Genomic DNA, 17,607 nt, shown 5'->3' on the forward strand with positions numbered 1-17,607 from the left:
ACTCAGAAATCCGCCTGCCTCTGCCTCCCAAGTGCTGGGATTAAAGGCATGTGCCATCACCGCCTGGCGAGCAAATTCTTCTAACCCTTACCATACTGTAATCCATAGCCCTCTAACACTTACATATTTTAAACAGTTTGTGAGTTGCTTTGAAGTTGGTCCCAGTGATTTTCTGTATGTACTTTGCTGTTTCTCCATTTTTTTAAAGAGACTTTTCACAGAAATTTTAGGTTCATAGTAAAATTGAGCAGAGTTCCCACATAACCGATGTTTAACTTTATAATTAGTTTGGAAGCTTTCTTTTTACAAAATTGGAAATATTTCATAGCATTTAGACTAGTAGTGTATATACAAGCTGGTGCCTAAAGGTCCACAATTGCTAAATGGACAAAGTAAAACATTATCAAAGTCACTTTGGAACTTTTTCCCATGAGAATTTAACTCTTGCATTTATCTTTGAAATCATGATTGATCTTAAAAATAATTAGCATGACATAAAAAGATCAACCAATAAAACTGGATATTCAGGGCTGGAGAGATGGCTCAGCAGTTAAGAGTGCTGACGCCTCTTTCAGAGGTCCTGAGTTCAATTCCCAGCAACCATGTGGTGGTTCATAATCATCTATAATGTAATCTGGTACCCTCTTCTGGCCTGCAAGGCATACATGCAGGCAGAACACTGCATACATAATAAATAAATAAATAAATAAATAAATAAATCTTTAAAAAAAAGTTGAGAGTGAGTCCTTTTATTTGTTCAGTGTTAGAGACTGAACACAATACCGCAGCATACTAAGCACACGCTGTCCCACTGAACACAGTACCGCAGCATACTAAGCACACGCTGTTCCACTGAACACAGTACCACAGCATACTAAGCACACGCTGTTCCACTGAACACAGTACCGCAGCACACTAAGCACACACTGTCCCACTGAGCACAGTACCGCAGCACACTAAGCACACGCTGTTCCACTGAACACAGTACCGCAGCATACTAAGCACACGCTGTTCCACTGAACACAGCTGCTACCGTTTGATTTCATTTTGGTAGAGAGCAGTGACCCTACTTACCAAACAGAAGCAATACGACCTAGACTTGCTGGTAATATATTCCTGTCCTATCTACGAAGAATAATAGAAGGCATCTTTCATTGCTATCTTGTGCTTATAATTTAATTTACCTATGTTAAATATTTGGGGACTTAAAATGGTAGAAAATTCTTTTCATCAGAGGTTGCACAAGAAATTCCAATGAATAAAGACTATTTTAAGATGTGTGATTTGAAAAGGCAATGGTTGCCAGCACATAAAGAGAGCCAGCCCAACAGCAATCAGCCATGGAAGGCCAGTGCTCCGATTCTGAAATATAAGCAGTATATACAAATAAGGTTTGTTCAAAGAGGAATTTTGGACAGGGATGAAGAGGCATGACTTAAGTGAAGGTGTATTTCAAAGGGAGAGAAGGTTTCTGGTTTTCAACTTTAAAACAGTGGAATAAACCAGGCACACCACCATAACCCAAATTTACTAGGAAGGCAAGACTCTTTAGGTTGTAAATGTGACCTCTAGTGAGCAGTAATGCACTCAAATCTGTGGCCGAGGGAACTAGATTCCATTGATCGCCCCTTTTAAAAAGAGTATACAGTTCTCTACTCTAGCTTTCACATCCTTTTAGCCAATTATACATACATGGCATTTATTGGTTTAATGATGTACTAATGTGAACTGTTAACAAAGGTTTTTTTTTTTAAAAAAATCTTCAAATAACATCTTACATGCAGATAGAAATATGGAATGGTTAAGTTCTTACTCAGGTTTTTTAATTTAGACGGGACGTTAATAATTGGAATACTTAATTAGAATTAAGGAATTACAGTGTGTAGGTATGCAGCTCCAAAACTGGCAAAACTTAATAGAAAATGTAGGAAACATCTGCTGGTCGGAAACCGTGAGTGCAAATTATCTTTATAGACATGAACTTTGGGAAAGACAAAGCCAGCGCTCCTGGAGCTATATAAGACAGCTACACGTATAGGACAGCCACACGTATAGGACAGCCACACGTATAGGACAGCCACACGTATAAGACAGACAGCCACACGTATAAGACAGACAGCCACATGTATAAGACAGACAGCCACATGTATAAGACAGACAGCCACACATATAAGACAGACAGCCACACGTATAAGACAGACAGCCACACGTATAAGACAGACAGCCACACGTATAAGACAGCCACACGTATAGGACAGACAGCCACATGTATAAGACAGACAGCCACATGTATAAGACAGACAGCCACACATATAAGACAGACAGCCACACGTATAAGACAGACAGCCACACGTATAAGACAGACAGCCACACGTATAAGACAGACAGCCACACGTATAAGACAGACAGCCACACGTATAGGACAGACAGCCACACGTATAAAACAGCCACACGTATAGGACAGACAGCCACATGTATAAGACAGACAGCCACACATATAAGACAGCCACACGTATAGGACAGCCACATGTATAGGACAGCTACATGTATAGGACAGCCACACGTATAAGACAGTCACACGTATAAGACAGACACACGTATAAGACAGACAGCCACACGTATAGGACAGCCACACGTATAGGACAGACAGCCACATGTATAAGACAGACAGCCACACATATAAGACAGCCACATGTATAGGACAGCCACATGTATAGGACAGCTACATGTATAGGACAGACAGCCACACGTATAGGACAGCCACACGTATAGGACAGCCACACGTATAGGACAGCCACACGTATAAGACAGACAGCCACACGTATAGGACAGACAGCCACACGTATAAGACAGCCACACATATAGGATAGACAGCCACATGTATAGGACAGATAGCCACACGTATAGGACAGACAGCCACACGTATAAGACAGCCACACGTATAAGACAGCTACACGCAGTCTTTTTCATAGTGGAGTCAGAAAATAAGTTTTTACATGTAAAATTTTATCCATTTTGCCGATAAAAATTAGTGTTTTGTTTCGTTTTTCTTTTTCATTTTGGGGGGGGGGGGCAGATAGCGAGAGAAGAAAGCAATGAGCAGGTTCATGGATTCTGACTACAGTCCAAAATAATTTTACAGCTCAAATTTATAAGTCACTCGTGTGCACAACACCACTGGATGTATACACCAACTACTACTACTTCCTCCTCCTCCTCCTCCTCCTCCTTCTTTTCTTCTTCTCTCTCTCTCTCTCTTTTTATTTTTATTTTTATTTTTTTGGTTTTTCAAGACAGGGTTTCTCTGTGTAGCCCTGGCTGTTCTGGAACTCACTTTGTAGACCAGGCTGGCCTTGAACTCAGAAATCCATCTGCCTCTGCCTCCCAAGTGCTGGGATTAAAGGTGTGCACCACCACTGCCTGATTGTAGAGATGTGGCTGTGCTGTTCCATGCAGAAGGGAAATTATGAGTCAGTTATAGAGTGCAGAATATTCTCTCTTCCCATGCCTTTCCCTATAGCTTGCTGTTGCTTCTAGAAACTACTTATGCATCTGAATTAAAAGGTCACTATAGAAACAACTGAATATCCCATATTACTTACAAAGAAGTTCAGCTATGAAGCATTTCTAAAGGGATTTCAGCAAGGAAAAAGAAGTAACCTTTGCTGTAGGCAAAGTCTCTTTCATTGCTGTGATGAATACTGATGAAGACAGACTTGTTTATTATTTCTTTAGAGGGATAAAATTAGTCTCCTCTGTGAGTAAATAAATCCAGAGCCCACAGTCAAGTTTATTGTGCTAGCTATGCACAGGCAGTATTTTCCAGGACACTGGCTTGGACTCCAAGAATGTACTCTGGCCACGTTTAACATAACAGTTGATACAAGACTCAAACGCTGAATGCTTAATGTCTCTGCCTCATAAGCCTATGGTTGAACCTCCTTTTCTACAAAGGGGTAGGTAGTAAATACAGTAGGTTCTACAGGATGCAAGGCCTCCTAGGCCTCTTAGAATTCCTTATCTCTGGCTTGGGGTAGGGAAGTGGTCACAGGCAAGACCGACAGGAAGAGCACTAGAGCACGAAGCTTGAATTCCACATAACTTTCACATCACAAAATTTTATTTCCAATGAATTAAACTGTTAAAGGCATTTGTAATTTGGATAGCAGAATGAACTTGGCCATGGGTTATGTATACTGGTTTCTGTAATAATTATCTATATTGAAAAATAATTTCTGGTGATGCATCCTGAAGTGATATAGTTTTAAAGCTATGGAATTCCTTAACTGTTATATTTGTATAAAACCAAAATTTCATATATTAAATATCAACAAAAGAAATTTTAGTTCTACAATGAGATACATATTGGATGGAGGAAATATTCTGAAATGTAAGAATCAAAAAATATTGAAGTATTTTTCCAAAATAAACAGTGTATCTCATTTGTCTTTTAAATGCATCTCCTTTAATGTTCCAGTTCATTAAAAACTAAGAAATACTCAAGTTAATTATTCCCCCAAGTCTTTCTTCTGGTAGCTCCAGAGTCTGACAGGGAGAGTGACAACAAGCATGGCTTTTGCCACCCTATGACATTGAGAACTGGCTGATCAATACAGACCTGCCAAAGAGGCCAAAGGTTAATGCCTATATTCTGCTTGTGACATCATGAATGCAGAACCTGTTGAGGCTCCCTCTGATGATTACTGGGATCTCTTATGCTTCAATGTCAGTGAACTATATTTTATATTGATAAAGAGTTGTATTTGTCTTAATCAACTATTGCTAACGGATGAGATGTTTAGCCTCATTAAGATTCTAGGAACACAGTCATAAGACATATTGCCCAGTGTCCTATTGGGCAGATGCTAGAACTAGGACATGGCCCCAGTACTTGAACCAAGTAATTCAGAAACAAAGAAAGACAAATGCATATGAATGACAGGCAAAAAACCCAAAAACCTAAAGTCTGTAAACAGTCCAGAAGAGCCATGAAAGGGAGATGTAATCCCTGAGGACAGTTACTTCAACATGTGAAATTATGATAATTTAATTTTACATTTAAAAAATGTCTATCTAGAGCCACCAGAAGAGAATGCTTACAGGTTGAACACTCTCGCATCCATTTTATTTGGATTTACAAGTATTCTGCAAAGTCCAATCTCCCCTAGTTCTCTTAGGAATCTAATTTACTTCCTTCTCATAAACATGAACTGAATGCCTCAAAACTGCCTAGCCACAAGACCTCCTAAAGACAACCACTGGAGAGAGAATGGGAAACAGTTTGGTGAGTGAGCCCACAGGCTCACATAAAAAGTAGAGAAGATGGGCTGGAGAGATGGCTCAGCAGTTAAGAGCTCTGGCTGCTCTTCCAGAGGTCCTGAGTTCAATTCCCAGCAAACACACGGTGGCTCACAACCATCTGTAATGGGATCCGATGCCCTCTTCTGGTGTGTCTGAAGACAGTGACAGTGGACTCACATATTTGAAATAAATAAGTAAATCTAAAAATAAAAATAAAAGTAAAACCAACAAAACAAAAAAAGTAGAGAAGAGTGTCGGATGGATGGCTCAGGGGTACTCCTTACTCCTCCGGCAGAGGACGCTGGTTGGGTTTCCAGCACCCACAGGTAGTTTACAAGCACTCATTAACTCCAGTTCCAGGTCATTTGATTTCTTTTTTGACTTCCACAGACATGGTGCACATAGGAGCAAACACATATACACATAAAATAAAACGTGTAGAAAAATTAAAACACAAAAAATTTGGCTTGAAAAATACAGAGGAATTTTGCCTATCCTCATAGGTTTGAGGATAGCCTGGAATAACAGCTTGGTTGGATGTGATGAAGTAACAAAATTTAAATTAAAGTTCCTCTATGAGCAAGGACAGAATGGGCCAGAGAGAAGGAAAAGCCCAGGGAAGACACTGAGGCAAGAACACAGATCCCCTTAAGAGTGAAGGATGACTCTGAAGACAGACAAGACAGGGACCCAGCTGTGTGTTCTTGGGTTTCAGCCTATGTGTATGTACCATTAGATACAGATTTGACTATTGAGTCTGTGGCCATGTGAAACTTGAGACAGGTAAAAAAAAATCCACATCACAGTTCAGGTGTGAAAGGAAGACAAGATCTCAATAATCTTAAATGCTGGTTACATTCTAAGTGGTATTTTGATGAACTGGGGTGCTGCTTAACCTTCACAAGTCAATTTGTTGGGAGACACAGCATCACACATGTCTGTCCAGGTGTCTGCAAAGAGGTTCAGTGAGGAGGGAACACATACCCTGAATGTGGGAGGCACCATCTTACTGAGGGGCGAAGGAGCTCTGCTGGTGTTGGCCTCTCTGCTCCCTGAGCATGGATACAGATGACCAGATAGATGTCTTACACCCATTCCTGTTGTTACAGCTGCAGCCACCTCAAGGGACCGCTTCCTCAGACCATGAGCCTCACGCACCCTTCCATTCTTAAGCCTTTTTTTGTCAGATTTTAGCACAACAAAGAGAGAAGCAACTAATACATTGGGTTAAAAACACACTGCTGAAAATGTAATTCCTTATAAAACTATGGCTACTAGAAATGTTTAAGTTACACACTGACATCTGTCCTCCAAGGTTTGTCATGGTGGCTAAGTATCCAACAGTGGGGTTATTTTTCAGCCAGTCACTAGTTTAAAAATGGGGAAAGGAATGACCCAGCACTAAGAGTTATGAGGGAAAATGGCTTGAGGAGTTTGCAGTACAGATGTATCTGCTCAGGACACAGTCCCCATGTCTCTCTGTGTCCATAGACATATGTCTGCTTGGGACACAGAGACCCAACCTTCTCATGTTCTGAGTGAAATGGAGTGTGGGAATAACACACCAGAGTCCTTGCTCTATCACCAAGCCCAGAGGTCACTCTTCCAGGAATGCATAGTTCACAGATAGCTTGAAGTGAAAAGTCAACTCCAAGGGAAAAGAAAAGAAACCACAAATACTGTGTGGCAACACACAGCATGGCCTCACTCATCTGGATTTACACCCAGAGAGCCACAATAGTAGAGGAAACGCAGACGCAGCTGCTGAAGCAGGTTGCACACTACTCAAAGGAGTAAAGAGAAGAAAGTATGGAGAGCCCACACAGCATAGCTCACAGCAAACGCAGTATCTCATCCTGGTTTTCTCTTCTTCAGTAGTTAGCTGGTGCCCACATAGCAAATGCAATATTTCATCCTGGTTTCCTCTTCTTCACTAGTTAGCTGGTGCCCACATAGCAAACGCAGTATCTCATCCTGGTTTCCTCACTAGTTAGCTGGTGCCTGCTTAGCTGACTGTTTCACTGACCCTTTCTTTATTGAAGCAAGTAAATTCCCAAGCTAACCTGAAGGTAGACACCATAACTAGAAACTAAGCTGAATGATAGATGCTAAGCTAGGTCTGCTTACCCCATCTGTGTGAAAGTAGTGATTCACATGCAATCTGAATGAAGACAGGTCAAAAGAAATCATGAAAAGAGAGGCACTTTCTAATTATAACTATAGGTGACAAGAAAAGATAACCATTTCTCCTAATGGTGGTGAGGTTTATGAAACATACCAGCTGTGGTGGATTGAATAAGAATAGCCTCTATAGGCTCATATATTTGAGTGGTTAGTCAACAGAGAGTAGCATTACTTAGAAGGATTAAGAGATATGGCCTTTCTGGGGTAGGTATGGCCTTGGAGGCGGTGTGTCACAGGGGTGGGCTTTGAGGCTTCAGAAGCCCAAGTCAGGCTTTCTCTCTTCCTGCTGCCTGCAGATCAGGCTGTAGAACTCTCAATACTTTTCCAGCATCGTGTCTGCCTGCATGTTGCCATTCTCCCTGCTAGAATGGCCATATGTATAGTACACAGAAGGCATATGGCCTTCTCCAGTACACTTGCTCTGTTTGAAACTGTAAGCAAGCCTCAAGTCAAAGTTTTCCCCTCTAAGACTTGCCATAGTTATGGTGTCTCTTTGCAGCAACAGAAGACTGATTAAGATACAAGGTCAAATGCAGAGAGCAATGGCAAGATCCCAAGACCCTTCCACATGGATACTGAGACAGATGGGGTAGGCAGACTTAACTTAGCATCTTTGGTAATAGGCATCAATCAGTACAACTAGTCCCCAAGTCTGATAGGCTAAAAAGCCTGGGACAGAGAACCAGGTTAGCCAGAGGCTAGTATGTAAACGCAAAGTGTGATAGGAAGCCACTTGAGGCTCTGAATGCAAAGTCAAGAGTGTGTGATGGGAAGCCATGCAAAGCTCAGAATAGATGAGCAATGTTAACAGAAAAATGTCAGCTTGGCTAACTTTTGAAAGAGAAATCAGATGAGATTCTCAGAAGGTATAGGTGCTTGCTGACTACCTGACTTCAATCTCCAGATCCACATGGTAGAGAGCTTTGACTCCCTCCGGTCAGTCACTGACCTCCACACACATACACCACAGCATGTGATCCAGCCCCACAAATGTAATAAACAATATTAAAAAGAAAAGAAAAAGACAAATAGATCACATGGAATCAAAAGCAGAAAGAAGCAAGTTACTTCAGGCCGGGTATGGTGCTTCATGTCTGTAATTGCAACACTCAGGATACAGAGGCAGGAGGATCACTGCAGGCTCAAGGCAGCACCTGGGTCTTTATAATAAGGCCCCAAGAGTGAGACACTGTCTAAAAAATAATAACAACAAAGAAAACAAGCTAGTTTAGAATGGCTAATTTAAGCACCTGAGTTAAAACCTACAATGAGCTGGGCGGTGGTGGCGCACGCCTTTAATCCCAGCACTTGGGAGGCAGAGGCAGGTGGATTTCTGAGTTCGAGGCCAGCCTGGTCTACAAAGTGAGTTCCAGGACAGCCAGGGCTACTCAGAGAAACCCTGTCTCGAAAAACCAAAAAAAAAAAAAAAAAAACCTACAATGATTTAACCTAGAAAGTCAGCAACCAGTTGGGGAAGGTGACCAACTCAGACAGGACACGAGATAAGGAGCTGGGAGCCTGGGAGGGTAGTGTGAAATGGCCACATGTGGAGTACACAGAGGCATGCAGTCTTCTCCAGTCCACTTGCCCTGTCTCGCCCTGCCACAGCAGCATCTGCTCTGCTGCCCTCTGACTCGGTGAGTACACACCGACTGTGATGCAGCCCACTCCCCTTGAGCTCCCAGAGGGAAGCTGCCACAAGCCAGGAGATGAACTAAGACCAAGACTCTGCTGCCCTTGCACATCACACCTTTCTCTTCTATACAGATCAGAACAGTTTGAGTTTCATAAGGGCTCTTTCCAAGTTTTATATATGCTTTTGTCTTAGAATCCTAATTCAGGGCTGGAGATTTGGCCTAGTAGTTAAGAGCACTGGCTCCTTCTCCTGAGGATCTTAGTTCAATTCTCAGCACTCACATTGTGGCTTACAACAGTCTGTCCAGTTCTGGGATCTGACACCCTCTCCTGTCCACCTAAGACACAAAGCAGATACATGGCATACAGGCATATATGCAAGAAAAACACCCATACACATAAATTAATAAAGTAATTTTAAACAAAAAGAATCCTAATGCCATTTTTTTCAATTGCAATGACACAGATGGATTGAAGAAAGAAATATTTTTTAAGGTTGCAGTAATTATTCTTGCTTTAATAGCCAGTGAGGTATCTCATATTCACTTTATGAGGTCAAGTAGATGCTGAGATATGGCATAGGTCTGATTGAGTACTTGTTGTCATGAAGAAACTTGAGATTGAGAGCTGGTATCCAGGATGGGAAGGCCGGGCTCTGGCTTGCCTGGGGGTGAAGGAGAGACAAGGGAGCAGCAGTGTTCACATTGGTGCACTGTTCACACTGGTGCACTGTTCACACTGGTCAGCTGAGCTGCATCTGGAGCAGAAGTGTCTGGGACAAAGGATGCCCACTGTGGATGGTCAATGGTATCACATTCCTCCTGCAGTCAGTTCTGCCCAGAGTAGGAACAGAGGTATGTAGAGAGGTAGCTGGACTCACCAGAGGGGTGAATTTGCTAGACCTGGCAGAGATGAGGCAGCAGCATGTATCCTTAGTACATGGCTGCATCTAAGAACACATTCCTTTCCGCAAGCCTCAGACACCTACTGTGTGGTCTTCTGCAGGCAGGTCAGACACTGGTACAATAGAATCTTTAACAGCAACAGGACAATTGCCAGCTGTTTTCTAAATCAGTGTATTAGACGTGTTTATGCCAATAAGCTCAGTTACAGAATCATGAAATGATAGCAATGGGTACTGCAAGTCACCTCAACTCTTCCACTTAACATTCCAGGTACTGAGTCACAAGGAAGGGACAAAGCCTGTTTAGGAATCTGTGACTTACTTCTGCAGATCTTACTGCCAACCGTCAACCCTCTGCTCTTTCCTAAATACTGCAGATTTTCCTCACCTGCCATGAAGGGCAACTGCAAACACACCAGGCCAGAACTACTGTAGACTGGGGAAGAGGGACCTTAACCTTATACCCGATGCTGTCTGAAATGATGACCTACTGTGTTCTCATGCCCCTTCATCTTCTCCACTCAAGAAGGTCCATCCAAACAAAGGAACAAAGATCAGATACTACAAGGCAGACTTAAACAATGGTTCCAAGCTAAAACTCTATGTCCTAGATCATTAAACTCTAATAAGATAGTTATCTTAATTAAAAGTATGTAGTATCTTATATATGTTGTCTCAAGAAGTTAGACCTAGAGGAATTCATTCATTAAGAAACAATTTTTCATATTTCCATCTTCATTCCAGAAATAAGCCTTTAAAAATAAAACAATAACATTAGAACTTTACTTCTCAAACTTACTTTACATCTCAAGTTATGGGACTAAGCTGATCACTCTGAAAGTTCAAGTGGTTATTTTATACATAATATGAACTTTTTGACAAAGCCAGACAAGTGTGTCAGAGTGACACTTTATGTTATCCAAATAGCTCTGTGATTGAGACCCCTGGGTATAAGTATTAAAGATAAAAACATAAAAGGGTCATTATGTCTTCTTTATAAGAAAATTCCATATTTAAGTTAATAATGTACTGCAAACAAGAAGTCTAAAATAATTTCAATTTCCTAAGATAGCTACTCCCAGCACAAGCTATCTTGATATTTCAAGAGTTAAGAAACACTTTTTCTCTTCCTGTCCAGGCACTGCGGAGTCGAGGGTTACCATGCAGACATGGCCAAGTCCAAGAACTACACCACACACAACCAGTCCTGCAAATGGCACAGAAATGGCATCAAGAAACCCCAGTCACAAAGATTTGAATCTCTAAAGGGGATTGACCCCAAGTTCCTAAGGAGTATGCACTCTGCCAAGAAGCCCAACAAGAAAGGCCTGAAGAAGATGCAGGCCAACAACGCAAAGGCAGTGAGTGCACGCGCAGAGGACATCAAGGCCCCGGTGAAGCCTCAGGCCATCAAGCCCAAGATGCCAAAGAGCCGCAGCCACAAACTCAGACGCCAGGCTTTCATCGCTCACCCCAAGCTTGGGAAGTGGATTTGAAGCTACATGGCCAAGGGTCGCAGGCTCTGCCACCTAAAGCCTAAGGTTCAAACCAAGGCCGAGGCCACAGCTCCAGCTAAGTCCCAGGCTTCAGCTCCAGCTAAGGCTCCAAAGGTGCCCAGGCCCCTGTGAAGGCCCCAGAGAAAAGGTTCCTGCCAGTGTGAAGACGATGGACTGCTGTGACACACCTACCCACACACCATTTGCAGGTGACCAGTGTCCTATGTTGTTTTTACAAAGAAACTTGAGGCAAGATCTGTTAAAAAAAAAAAAAAAGTATCAAGAAACAGATGGTGTCATCAGGGTTCCCATTAGGGAACACAGCTGCTGTGAGCTTGGAACGTGTCTGTACCAAGGCCTCATTTCTCAGCTGGGCCAAAACACAGCCAATGGACAGGAACAAATGATAGCCAGTCATAGCTGGCTTTTGCAGAGCTTCTGATAGCATGGGATGTCATCTGTACAGGACTAGGGTCAGACACTATCCACTCTTCCCATTTTGCCTATCATAATAATGAAGCTACAGAAGCACACATGCGATCTACTGAACCCCATTTTAAAGAGGGACCCAGACAGAACAGGTTCCTAGTCAAGAGTGCAGATTTCAAGGAAACTACAATAGTTTATGCAGAGCACATCCCAAGTATTTAAAACTTTTTTAGAATACTCTAATATCTAAGGAAAGTCTACTAATTGCAGTTTGAGTTTTCTTGGCTTATACAGCCCAGGAAATGCCTTTCATTATAACTAGTGGAAAATGAAGAGCTAAGCATTCCATTTGCATTTAAGCCCTGACTTTTTTTTAAATGCAAATGCACACAGGACTAAGCACTAAGCTGCCAACATGGGTTTTTCTCATCTTTGATTATGTTTATGTGATTGCTAATTGGTAGTGACAATCTTCTATTCCTAAATTATAAACCATACAGAATATATGTTATTGTATCATGTTTAAAATTCTGACATTATAACTAGACTGAATTAAATTGGAATGATTTACAAAGCTCAAACCTTGTCTTAGTCAGGGTTTCTACTCCTGCACAAACATCATGACCAAGAAGCAAGTTGGGGAGGAAAGGGTTTATTCAGCTTACTTCCACACTGCTGTTGATCACCAGAGGAAGTCAGGACTGGAACTCAAGCAGGTCAGGAAGCAGGAGCTGATGCAGAGGCCATGGAAGGATGTTCCTTGCTGGCTTGCTTCCCCTGGCTTGTTCAGCCTGCTCTCTTATAGAACCCAAGACTTTCAGCCCAGGGATGGCACCACCCACAAGGGGCCGTACCCCCTTGATCACTAATTGAGAAAATGCTCCACAGCTGGATCTCATGGAGGCACTTCCCCAACTAAGCTCCCTTCTCTGTGATAACTCCAGCCTGTGTCAAGTTGACACCAAAACCAGCCAGTACAAGCCTAAATAAAGTGATTAGAATATTGTGAAGATAATCTCTATTAAAACCATGTGTAAGACACTGCATGTCTCACTGCGTGTCATGGGTGGGAGACTGAGATATTTCACTAGGAAATCTCCACTGTTTATCTACTCTCAGAATGTTGTCAGTATCTCATGTGTGTTCTGGGGCACACTGGTATGGGGGCACATACATCTGTGCATGCACCTGACACCAGAAGAAGACATTATGTGACCTGCTTTACCATTCTCTTATTCTTGTCAGAAGAGGTCTCTCACTGAATCTGGAGCTTGCCATTTTTTGGCTAGGTTCGGCTAGCCAGCAAGCCCATGTTCCTGCTGCCTGCTCCATTCCTGAACCCTGTGCTAGGATTACAGGCATACAGAGCCATAGCTGAGTTTATGTGGATGCTGGGAATGCAGCTCTTTCAGGACCATGAAAGGCAGCCTGTTTTCTGGTTAAGCTAGGTTTAAACCCTGGAGACCCAGCAGATTAATCTCAAAGGGACAGAAGGCCTGTTTGCCATGTTCCCAGACACAGGCTCCTGACATAAGGCCCCAGCTTCATAATTCTGTGGCCATCAATCACATAGGCTGTCCGGACTCTACCCCCACAGTTACCTGGCAACAACCAGGTATGCTCCTCCCCAGTTACCTGGCAACAACCAGGTAGCCTAGCCCACTATAAGAGGAGCTGCTTGCCCCTCCTTGCTCTCTTGCCTCTCTTACTTCTGATCCTCTTGCTCACCTGCTCCCCTTCTCTCTGCCTTCCATTCCCCTCTCTCCATGTGGCCATGGCCGTCCTCTGCTTCTCTACTTTCTCTCTCCCTCTCTCTGTCTTTCTACAATAAATGCCTTAAAACCACGGACTGTCTCTGCTTATTAGAACCAGCCATGCTGGAGCAATAGAGCAGCTCTCCCTCTAAAGAGCTGTCAGGAAGCCTCCCTGTGCTCCAGCCATGGCCACCAGCCACCCCAAGCAGCCACCGACCTAGCCAGACTCTCTCCTCCCCACCACAACCTGCCAGAGCATTCCTCCTACCCTTTTCCATTCGCCTGCACCCCCACCAGAGTCCACCCAAGGGTCCCCAATCTATTCTCAGCTCTTCTGCAACATCCAGTGTCATCTGTGGTGTCCAGGACTGAGAACCTGACATTGCTGGCCTCCATGTAGCCCACGGACCCCAGAACTGGCTCTTCCGAGGTGCCCAAGAGTCAGAGCCTAACTCTGGCAGTTCTGTACCTTTTCTCCCCCCTGGAGCTTCTTCCCCCTGAGCAGGATCCTGCAGCGGCTTCTCACAGTCCAATGCCTGCTCAGCAGTGTGCAGTCAGACTTCCTGCTTCCCACCTCACCCAGAGGCCCTATCCTTTTTTCCCCATATCTCCTCATGTTTGATTGAACATGAATGCTCTTACCCACTGAGCCATCTCTCCAGCCCTGTCAGTGTCTTTTTAAGCATTAATCTCATGAGTCAGTAAGGATACTGGTTGTGTGATATATTAATGAAAATATGAACATAGAATGGAATAAGAGTCCCATTAATTATAAGGAAAATGGATCACAGTAGCTATAATTTGCTTAGTTTGCTAAATGCTTAGAATAAAGGTATTTTTTAAATATGTGAGTGAAAATTATTTATCACTGCTTCCTTATCTGAGGTTCCATTCTGATTGCTGCATAAAGACCACATTAATGTTATAATATGTCATGATCTGACTGAAAAATCACAGCAATATGAATCCTAGCCTTCCAGAAGAGCTATGTAGTAAGTACCATTCCCTAGAGCTAAAAGAATTTACTCCTGGGAATCTGTAAAAGTTTAGAGCTCAAATGAACTCAAAGCAAGTGCCCTGTTTCCAAAGCATAGTGATGACTTCCTCCAGCCTTCATCAGGGGCAATAGATCTAAGGACAGTTCCAACTCATTATCCTGTGCCTCCTGAGCAAACCATGACATGCTCGGTGTCTATGAGCTCAAGAATGCCCAAGTGCTGCTCACTGTGAATCAGTGGAGAAAACAGAGAAAAATGAAATGTATCCCCTGACAGTTTACACTAACAGCAATGAGGGTGACACTGTGACAGCTTGGTCTGAGAGCACTTATGACAGAGTCTGATATCGTGCTATTATACAACATCGTCATTTTAAACTTAAGAGTATATCACCACCGACTGGCCTGGTATCTAATGGCTAGTCTATATGGAAGACATGGTAATCTCTAATACAGAGTAATGGTGAACAGTTACATGTTAGCAGGATTACTGCAACTTTGTTCTTTCTCTTAGAGAAATGGAAGCTAGAAAGGACAAAAATACAAGACACTTCCAGTTGAAAGGATGGATCTTCAAATGTTTCTAATACTGGCTTAGTTACCACTGCCCAAAGAACTTTCTCTGAACTATTCATGATTCACAAAGAGCCTGCAACTACCTAATAAGCTGCAGAACATCCTATGAACATTCCATGTTAGAATGCATGTGCAATTTACACAGACTGTAAACGTGGAGCCCCTCTCAGCAGCCAGACCCTAGCCCATCACAGCAGGGCTGTGAGTCGCCTGCTAGCATCCTTCTATGGTGACACTTAGCCAGCACTAGGTGCTGATGGTCAAGAATGTTTCTCAAGCTCCCTGTGGCTTTGACTGGTCTGATGGCTAGCACAGCAGAACGCTAGCACAGCTTCCTGGGAACTTTAGAAGCGATTTCAGCTGTGTGTCTGTCTCATGCCCTTCTTTAGCCTGCTATTTGGTGGTAACTTTTTTGACCATAAAGAAACCTAGACATAGAGTGGTAAGTTAGAAGAAGCCTCACACCTTGTCAACTGTCACTCCAGTCCTACATTATATTATAGTCTGTGGACTTATTTGTGAGGGGGAAATGCCTATAGCAGGTATAAAAATAAATCACCCAAAAGAAGAAATTTCATCATGGTGAGCCTTTTCTGCTGTCTCATAATCAATACCAAGACCCATGTTCTGCTGCCAAGGAGTTCTAGAGAACAGCCAACATCTAAGGATAGGCCTTGTTCAACCCCTGGCCCACTGCTCAGAATCAGAACCATGGTCCAACTCTGAGAATACAGAGGAGCTGGGATAGGAGGAAGGTCATGGTCTACGACTCAAAACACACAAAGGAGTCCAGGCTGACCGATGTCTAAGGAAATCATCTATGCTGATGATGTAGATAGAGATTAGCAGTACATGAGATCAGGCTAACACGGTCACCTTCCTCCATTCTAGTACTGCTCCAAGCCTCCAAAGACCAGCTCATGGCCATGAAACAGGCTGGCTGTGGAAGGTGTCTCAAGCAGACACCTTAGCAGGCACACACACTCAAGGACACTGCAGTAAAGGAGGACAGGGCACCCTCGCCATCTGCTCAGTCTCTAGTGTTTTATGTGATGCTGTCTTGTTGACTTGCTACGCTGTGAGGAAAGTACCCCATGCTGTCCTACAGTTGCAAACTTAGCACCATTCACAACTATGAACTGGCATTTTGTTTTGTTTTCTTGAATTTGCAAAGATTATTTCACTAAAGCAGGAATTATAAATTTAAATATCAATTAAATTCAAAGGCTTCCTTGGAAATGTGCAAACCTATGCAGTAACTGTTATCTTCAAATGCTTGCTAGTTGACTTGCAGTCCAATTTGCCCAGGCTTGGGATTTTACACTTTTATATTCCGACAGTTATTGTGGCAGCCTAAGATTTCTTTTCTCTAAAGAGATAAACATTTAAACTGTTCTTGTAATAAGAAAAATGCCTTGTCTTGGAATAATTTACCTAAAACTATGTGGATTTTTTCATATACTATATGAGGGCTGTCCAAATAAAAATTACTCTTTAGTCTGCCCACTGCCCAAAGAGTCAAACTGGTTTTTTGTAGGGTTGCTGCTCTCCTTGATGCTACAGAACCCCAGCAGGGAGCTGGCTACTGGGCTTTCTGCTCTTGACATGTAAAGGCTCCCTCCTGTTGGATGAGGGTACAGAAAACAGCTCCCCTTCCATCACTAAGGTGAGGGAAGAGCTACCCCTCTGACTGTGTATCAGGAAAGCTAGGATGCGTAGCCCACCTGCCTTCCCAGCAGCAGGCAGTGATGGCACTGGAGCTATCTACCACCCGAAAGCCTAAAACTGAAGAGGGCAGACAGCAAAAGACTGACCTGGCAGAACTTAGTGATGGATCTCAGGACATGTAAGACATGCTTGATTCTCACATTTGCAAGAATCACACATGTTCCATGCTTGATCCAGGATAATACATTAAGGTTTAATGATGCAATCTTATTTAACAAAGAGCATGTTCTTAGCAAGCATGGAACAGATTTGTTTCATGAATCCTGAACTAAATAAACAGATGAATTTCTCTGTACTTTTCTTTGGGGGTGCGGGGGGAGACGACCTGCCTTTTAATAGCATAGCTCCAGCCCCAGAAAGCAAGATAGACTGCAAGCCATGCAAAGATGCCAGAGGTGCAATGGCACAAACAGCTAGGAGCCTGCCCTTGATCCTGCCCATCCCCCAAGTTTGTGAGGTGGCTGTGTGCCCAGGAACCTTGGGCCCGCCCAGCCCCCACTCCCAAATCCTCAGTGTTCAACAAAGCCTGGCCAAGCCTTGCTTCTAGAGCTGTTGAGTGAAGCAGCAGCAAGAAGAATAAAGTAGTCCAACCATCCAACACAA

General features: G+C 43.1%; 1 protein-coding gene across 7 annotated transcripts in view; it reads right to left on the reverse strand.

Moving 5' to 3' along the window:
* Stau2 (staufen double-stranded RNA binding protein 2) overlaps positions 1-17,607 on the reverse strand; it is a 292,032-nt gene that overhangs the window by 94,193 nt on the left and 180,232 nt on the right. The gene's annotated exons all lie outside the window — the stretch shown is intronic.

Source organism: Mastomys coucha, unplaced genomic scaffold, assembly GCF_008632895.1.
Source record: "Mastomys coucha isolate ucsf_1 unplaced genomic scaffold, UCSF_Mcou_1 pScaffold14, whole genome shotgun sequence".
Taxonomy (NCBI): domain Eukaryota; kingdom Metazoa; phylum Chordata; class Mammalia; order Rodentia; family Muridae; genus Mastomys; species Mastomys coucha.